The sequence below is a fragment of the Micropterus dolomieu genome, linkage group LG08 (genome assembly GCF_021292245.1).
Source record: "Micropterus dolomieu isolate WLL.071019.BEF.003 ecotype Adirondacks linkage group LG08, ASM2129224v1, whole genome shotgun sequence".
Lineage (NCBI taxonomy): Eukaryota > Metazoa > Chordata > Actinopteri > Centrarchiformes > Centrarchidae > Micropterus > Micropterus dolomieu.
The window spans coordinates 24759414-24765836 of NC_060157.1; the positions used below are offsets into that span (position 1 = coordinate 24759414).

Here is a 6423-nt window from a genome sequence, read left to right on the forward strand (position 1 = left end):
TTTGTGATGACGCAGTTTAATGATTGTAGTTTATTTTTCTTCTTCTTCGTTTGATTTGATTGGCGGCAACCAGCATTTAGGAGCATTACCGCCACCTACCGGACTGGAATGTGGAACAGATTATGTGCAGACTAACATATTTAAAAACAAATCAACAAATAAAACAAAACAAACAAAAAAATAAAATCTATATCCTTTCTATTAATCCCGTATCTTTTAGATATTTAATAAGGTGCTTAGATATTCCCCATGCTTTATCCCCAAGGAGGTTCTCGTCTGTGAACCTTTAGAAGCTTATTTTTCTCTACAACTGCAGCTATTTTCCTCCTTGCCTCTACAGAGCCTCTACACTCAACCAGCACACGTTGAATGGTCTCTATGCTATTACATTTTACACAGTGTCCAGTTGGGTGTTTACCTATTTTATAAAGTGAATGGTTAAGCCCTGTGTGTCCTATCCTTAGACGGGTAATGACTGTCTCTGTCTTCCGGCACCCACCCAGTTTTCTTCCCAGACCAACATGTTTCTGTATACTGTAAAGATGTCTTCCAGTTTCATTTAGTTCCCAGTATTCTTGCCATATTTTTTGCATTTTCTCTTTAATGACTGTTTAACCTTCAGATTTACTTAGCAGAACTTGTCAACTGACTTTGATTTAAGTGCTTGTTTTGCCAGAATATCAGCGTCTTCATTTCCCTCTACCCCTACATGGGCAGGAACCCAAACAAAGCAGACAATCAGTCCCTTATGATATAATCTACACAGAGAGCTATGAATACTAAATACCAGATCTAGCCTACAGGAGCGCTGCCCAGCTATCTGATGCAATGACCACTTTGCCTTCCATGTTTTCTTCTACCCACTGCAATGCCATCAGAATGACTATAAGCTCAACTGTATATACTGATAGATGATCTGTTCTCTATTTAATGCCTATTTTGTGTGCAGGGATGTAATGACGATGTGGCAGCTCCTGTCCTTCCGGTCTCTGGATATCATCAGTAAAGACCATGTGGTTATCTCTATAGTGGTGCTCTATGTAACTTTCTGCTATTCTTCCTGTGTGTGCTTGCTTGGATTTCCTTTTGATTATTTGCTAAATATGCAGGTCAATGGATGGATTTACAAAAAACACGGAGGAAGATCTGGATATGGGACTGCTGGTATATATTTTATACCGCACAGGCCAAGGCTCTCTGCTTTCGCATTTCCCACCCATCCAAAACTGACACAGCTACTCTTATTGTGTTCCCAACATTCTTCTAGGATGGTTTTAGCGGGTTGAGAGCTACAGTGTCCCTGAAGATTAAGCCAGTATGTTAGCATAATTCTTGTTCTTCATGTCCTTAGTGGCTGTTCCCCCATTTCTACTTGCATGGCAGCCACTGGAGAGGTCTTAAATCCTCCACTGCATGTCCTTAAAGCTTGTGCCTGTTCCACATCTAGTTTTTTAAGATGCCATTCTGCTGCTGACATACAGTATATGCTATACATCCATTATCTAGTGTAGCTCTCATCAAGGTCTGATATATTTTAAGCAATGATGTTGTAGTAGCCCCCCAGTCCCTTCCTGACAGACGTATTAAAAGGTTATTGATTTTTTTTGCCTTTGTCTTTGACCTTATCAGTGTGCTGTTTCCAGGTCAACTTTTCATCAAACAACACTCCTAACAGTCTGACAACTTTTACTTGTTCTCCCTCTTTATAATAAATTTAAAGTTCTCCCTATTGATAAGGTAAATATTTATCAAATATGTTTACTTATGCATAAGTTTATATATAGGAAACAAGATCTTATTCAGCTTTTAAAAAGCATTTGAAGAGTTTACTACTGCTAGCTTGATGCCTTTATGTAGTTTTTTTTTCTTTTCTTTTTCTAAGTATTGTTGGTTTGTATTGAATTGCTTTCTATCGCTTGTTGTTTATTTTTATTTTCATTTTTTTTTTCTTGTGTGTTCTGTTTTTTGTTGTTGTTCTTTTTCTTCTACTTTGATGCTTAGTCTGCATATCTCGTGACTTAATATGGGAAAAGGAGTGGAACTCTGTACAAGCCTAGTCTGGCTTCGTTCCCTCCTTGCATTGTTCTGGACTTGTACCAAACGTGCTAAACAAATAAACTAAAACTAAACTAAACTTGTTCGAGGGTTTGATCATATAATTTTAAGGACACTTCCTTATGTCTCCTGGAAAAACATCACTTGTGTCTTTGCACTCGACACCTTAAGACCCCAGTTATTTGCACACTGTTCCACCTCCATAATTGCTGCCTGTAATTTTTTCTGAATAAATTTCAAATTCCATCTTCTTACCCATAGGGCCCCATCGTCTGCATACAAGGACTTCCCAATACTTCTTTCCACTTTTTCAAAAATATCATTGATCATGATGTTAAATAGTACTGGACTACACACACTGCCTTGTGGAGTACGATTTTCAACTTTATAGAGTCTTGAATATTCTGTGCCCACCCTGACCTCTATTGCCCAGCCAAATAAGAAGTCCAACACCCAGCTGTACAGTCTACCACCTACATCTAATTTATTAAATTTAATAAGTAACCCTTCCTTCCATAACATATTGTATGCTTTTTTGCATTTAGCACAAACGTTGCTACCCTACCACCTTTTCCATTCACCCTATCATTCCTAATTGCTGTGTAACCCTGAATTACAAAGTCCCATTGTGGTTTTAGCCATGTTTCCTATATGCATATAACATTGGGTTTATCTTAAAGGTTTTAAATAAAATGCTTAAATTCCTGTCCATTAGCAATTAGACTTCTTGCATTCCATTGCAGTATAGTTAGGATCATGAAAATCCACCACCCCATGATAGTGCTTGTGAGCTTGGTGTTCCTCCACTTAATTGTTCCTCAACCTCCTCCCACACTAACCCCTTGATTCCTAAGTACTTTTCTACTGCTTTAACTATTATTTTGATGTTTTCTTCTCTGTTTGCGCAGAACAATTTACCACATCGACCATAAACAAAACAAACTCATTTTTCCCCACCTTCATAGTGTCTTCCTTGATTTTGTCACATCCCTCACATGTTCTTGACTTTTTACATTTTGCACTAACTTGTTTATTGTTTGGTCTGTCTGGTTGCAAACTACTCTCTTGGTTGCTTCAGTGTATGTTATCCCTTGATGTTTTAATTCTTGACACTTAAGAGGTGTGGGAACATAATGTCTGACATCATAGAACACAGGGGCGTTTCCAGGCTCTTGACACATTGGGGGCTTAGCCCAGCCCTCTTTCATGTTTTAACCCCCCACCCCCCTTTGCCGCCTACCCAAACTACATCTCTAAAGCAACAGTAAATTCTATATGTAGCCTACATTTATTATGAATAATTACTACTTATAATAATTAACACTGATAATATTAGGGGGTTCCTCCCCCTGAATAATTTGGGCTTTAAACACTTAATTTTCTGCATTCAGGTGATTTTCTCTTCACCAATTTATTGAGGAAATGTCTCAGGTGACAATTCAAAATAAGAAGAATATATTGTAATATGATGCAGTAAGACTGTCAGACATTCTGTGTTGCTGTCAGATATGTTTCTCCTGTAGATCAACTTTTCTCATTTAATTTAATCCTTTCTGAAGTAGCCTAATGTCTTTTTAAATGTGCATATGGCCCCTTTTCACCTCAATGATAAATTAGCTTAGTTAATGTGAATTCAATGAAGAAATATTTATAGCCAAAGTATTCAATAGGGGGGTCTGGGGATCATCCCCCAGACGATTTTAAGCATTAAACACTTAATTTTCCTGAATTCTGGAGACATTTTCTGCACCTATTTATGATGGAAATGTCTTTATTTTTTATAAAGGGAAGGACAAAATTTAGGTGGCAGGTGACAATTCAGAATATAAAAATATAACAGAATGTAATGCAGTCAGTAGCTTATTTTTTTTTTTAAGTTTATATCTATCTATTGGTTATTTTCACGCATTTGAAGAAACAGCTCCAGCAGAGGGGGAGGGAGTGGGTGCTGTAAGAGATGTGATTGGGCCAGCCCAATGTCAGCCCGATCGTTGGCCCATTTTTTAAAGAACAGTTAAGCCAATATAAATAATCTGACTTGTAGCCTACTCGATGAGATGAGCGCACTGCTGTTCATCAGGAAGAAAACCGAAAGTGAAAACAGAAATATCACCACAATTCCAATTGTTTTCGTTTGTAATACTAAAACGAAAATACCGTTTATCTGTTTGTTTCAAAACGAATAACTAAATAACCGTTTTTGGTGTCAGAATCAAAAATCGAAAAACCAATTAAAATCGGCCCGTTTTTCGTTTTTGGTGATTCATTTTATTGTTATTCCTTTTTGAACAAAGTATGAAGAGAGTCTGTGAACTTCAGTCAATTCGTTTCTCATGATAAACCAAAAACGGAAGTCACGTGATCTATTCCTTTAATGGAAGCGAAAGCAACCAGTAAAACCTTAAAAATAAAAGTAGCCCATGTACCATGTAGTTAGAAAGGTGATTTTAGACTAAAACTAAACTAAAATAAGGTTTTTTTAGTAAAACTTAAGTAGCACTGGGTGTGAAAAAAAAAACACTTTAGCTAACTGAAACAAAAACAATAACTAATAAAATAATACCTGTTAGGCTGTTCAGGAGAATTAAATATTTTAAGACCATTGGTGACCTGTAACTTCAGATTAAGACAAGTGAACTAATGTTATATGTAGCTTTAGGACAGCAGTTAGCCTATTTATTTAAGTTTATATTATTTTATTCATATTTTAGTTTCACAGCATATTTATAGGCCTTCTTGCTATGTGGGAGCTCAACCAGCAGAGGTCAGTCTGCCCCTTTCTGTGGCGCCAACAGGCAACAAGGTTTTGACCTTTTGACTTGTGTTTATATCAAAGAGAAGGCTGCACTGCTACCAGAGGAAGTTAATCACTGTGTTTGAAGGGTGTGCAGAACTTCACCTGCCTTCCAGCTTCTCTTTCTGTGGTGCTATAGCTGCTAAAAACTCTCAGCTTCCACCATCTACTGTTATGTGTTAAAACAAAACTCTTCCAAAACAAATCTGTGGAGTTGAATCATTTTTATTTTCCTTTGCATTTTTCTCCAGTGTTATATACTTATAATGTTAGTTAAGTAGATTAAATATTTTTTATGCAGCCTGTAGTTCTCATTAGTTATGTGTGAAACCTGGTGAGCATTACTGAGAGTCAGAAAGCATCAAAGTCTTTTACTGCCTTTCTTGGGTTTATTTCTGTTTGATGAGCCACCAGGGAAAGTTATGCACTGTTTGAACCCATGTAAAGTAAAATAAAAGTGAAACTGAGTCCTAAGACTGGTGATGTGAGCCTGTGCAGGGTTTGAGGACTGGTGATAGTATCAAGGCTGGTCCCATCACCTACCATCACTCTCTGTTTAAATAAATGCTGGACTGGCAGGACAAAGCAGAACACCACTCCTGCCTCCAGCACCAGAAAAGGACCCTGTTGTCACTTTCAGATATTTACATCATGATTTATGGTAACCACAGCTTGTAAATGTGGCACTGTTTTTGTGGATAAGGATGATGTCAACTTATGTCTTTTAATACACATTTGTATACAGTAGGCTTTTATGTACAATAGTACAGTGAAGTAGGGCTCTGCAGTGCAACTCTTTCACTCCCATATGCCCAGAAATTATTTACAAGCACAGTGGGTGAGTGAAGACTAAAACCTACTGTAAATAATGTTAAGGTTATATTATACCAATAGTAATTTATACTAGTTCCTCCTTCAGGCTGTGGTTAGAGCCTCTGCAGTGGACAGATGTACGCTCACCTAAAGGATTATTGGGAACACCTGTTCAATTTCTCATTAATGCAATTATCTAATCAACCAATCACATGGCAGTTGCTTCAATGCATTTAGGGGTGTGGTCATGGCCAAGACAATCTCCTGAACTCCAAACTGAATGTCAGAATGGGAAAGAAAGGTGATTTAAGCAATTTTGAGCGTGGCATGGTTGTTGGTGCCAGACGGGCCGGTCTGAGTATTTCACAATCTGCTCAGTTACTGGGATTTTCACGCACAACCATTTCTAGGGTTTACAAAGAATGGTGTGAAAAGGGAAAAGCATCCAGTATGTGTCAGTCCTGTGGGCGAAAATGCCTCGTTGATGCTAGAGGTCCGAGGAGAATGGGCCGACCGATTCAAGCTGATAGAAGAGCAACTTTGACTGAAATAACCACTCGTTACAACCGAGGTATGCAGCAAAGCATTTGTGAAGCCACAACACGCACAACCTTGAGGCGGATGGGCTACAACAGCAGAAGACCCCACCGGGTACCACTCATCTCCACTACAAATAGGAAAAAGAGGCTACAATTTGCAAGAGCTCACCAAAATTGGACCGTTGAAGACTGGAAAAATGTTGCCTGGTCTGATGAGTCTCG

At 38.1% G+C, this 6423-nt stretch overlaps 1 protein-coding gene across 1 annotated transcript in view; it reads right to left on the reverse strand.

Moving 5' to 3' along the window:
* LOC123975726 (tumor necrosis factor receptor superfamily member 14-like) overlaps window positions 1-81 on the reverse strand; it is a 16492-nt gene extending 16411 nt beyond the window's left edge. The window contains exon 1 of the mRNA XM_046057439.1: window positions 1-81. The gene's annotated coding sequence lies outside the window, so the exon portion shown is untranslated.
* Between the last annotated feature and the right edge of the window lie 6342 nt (window positions 82-6423).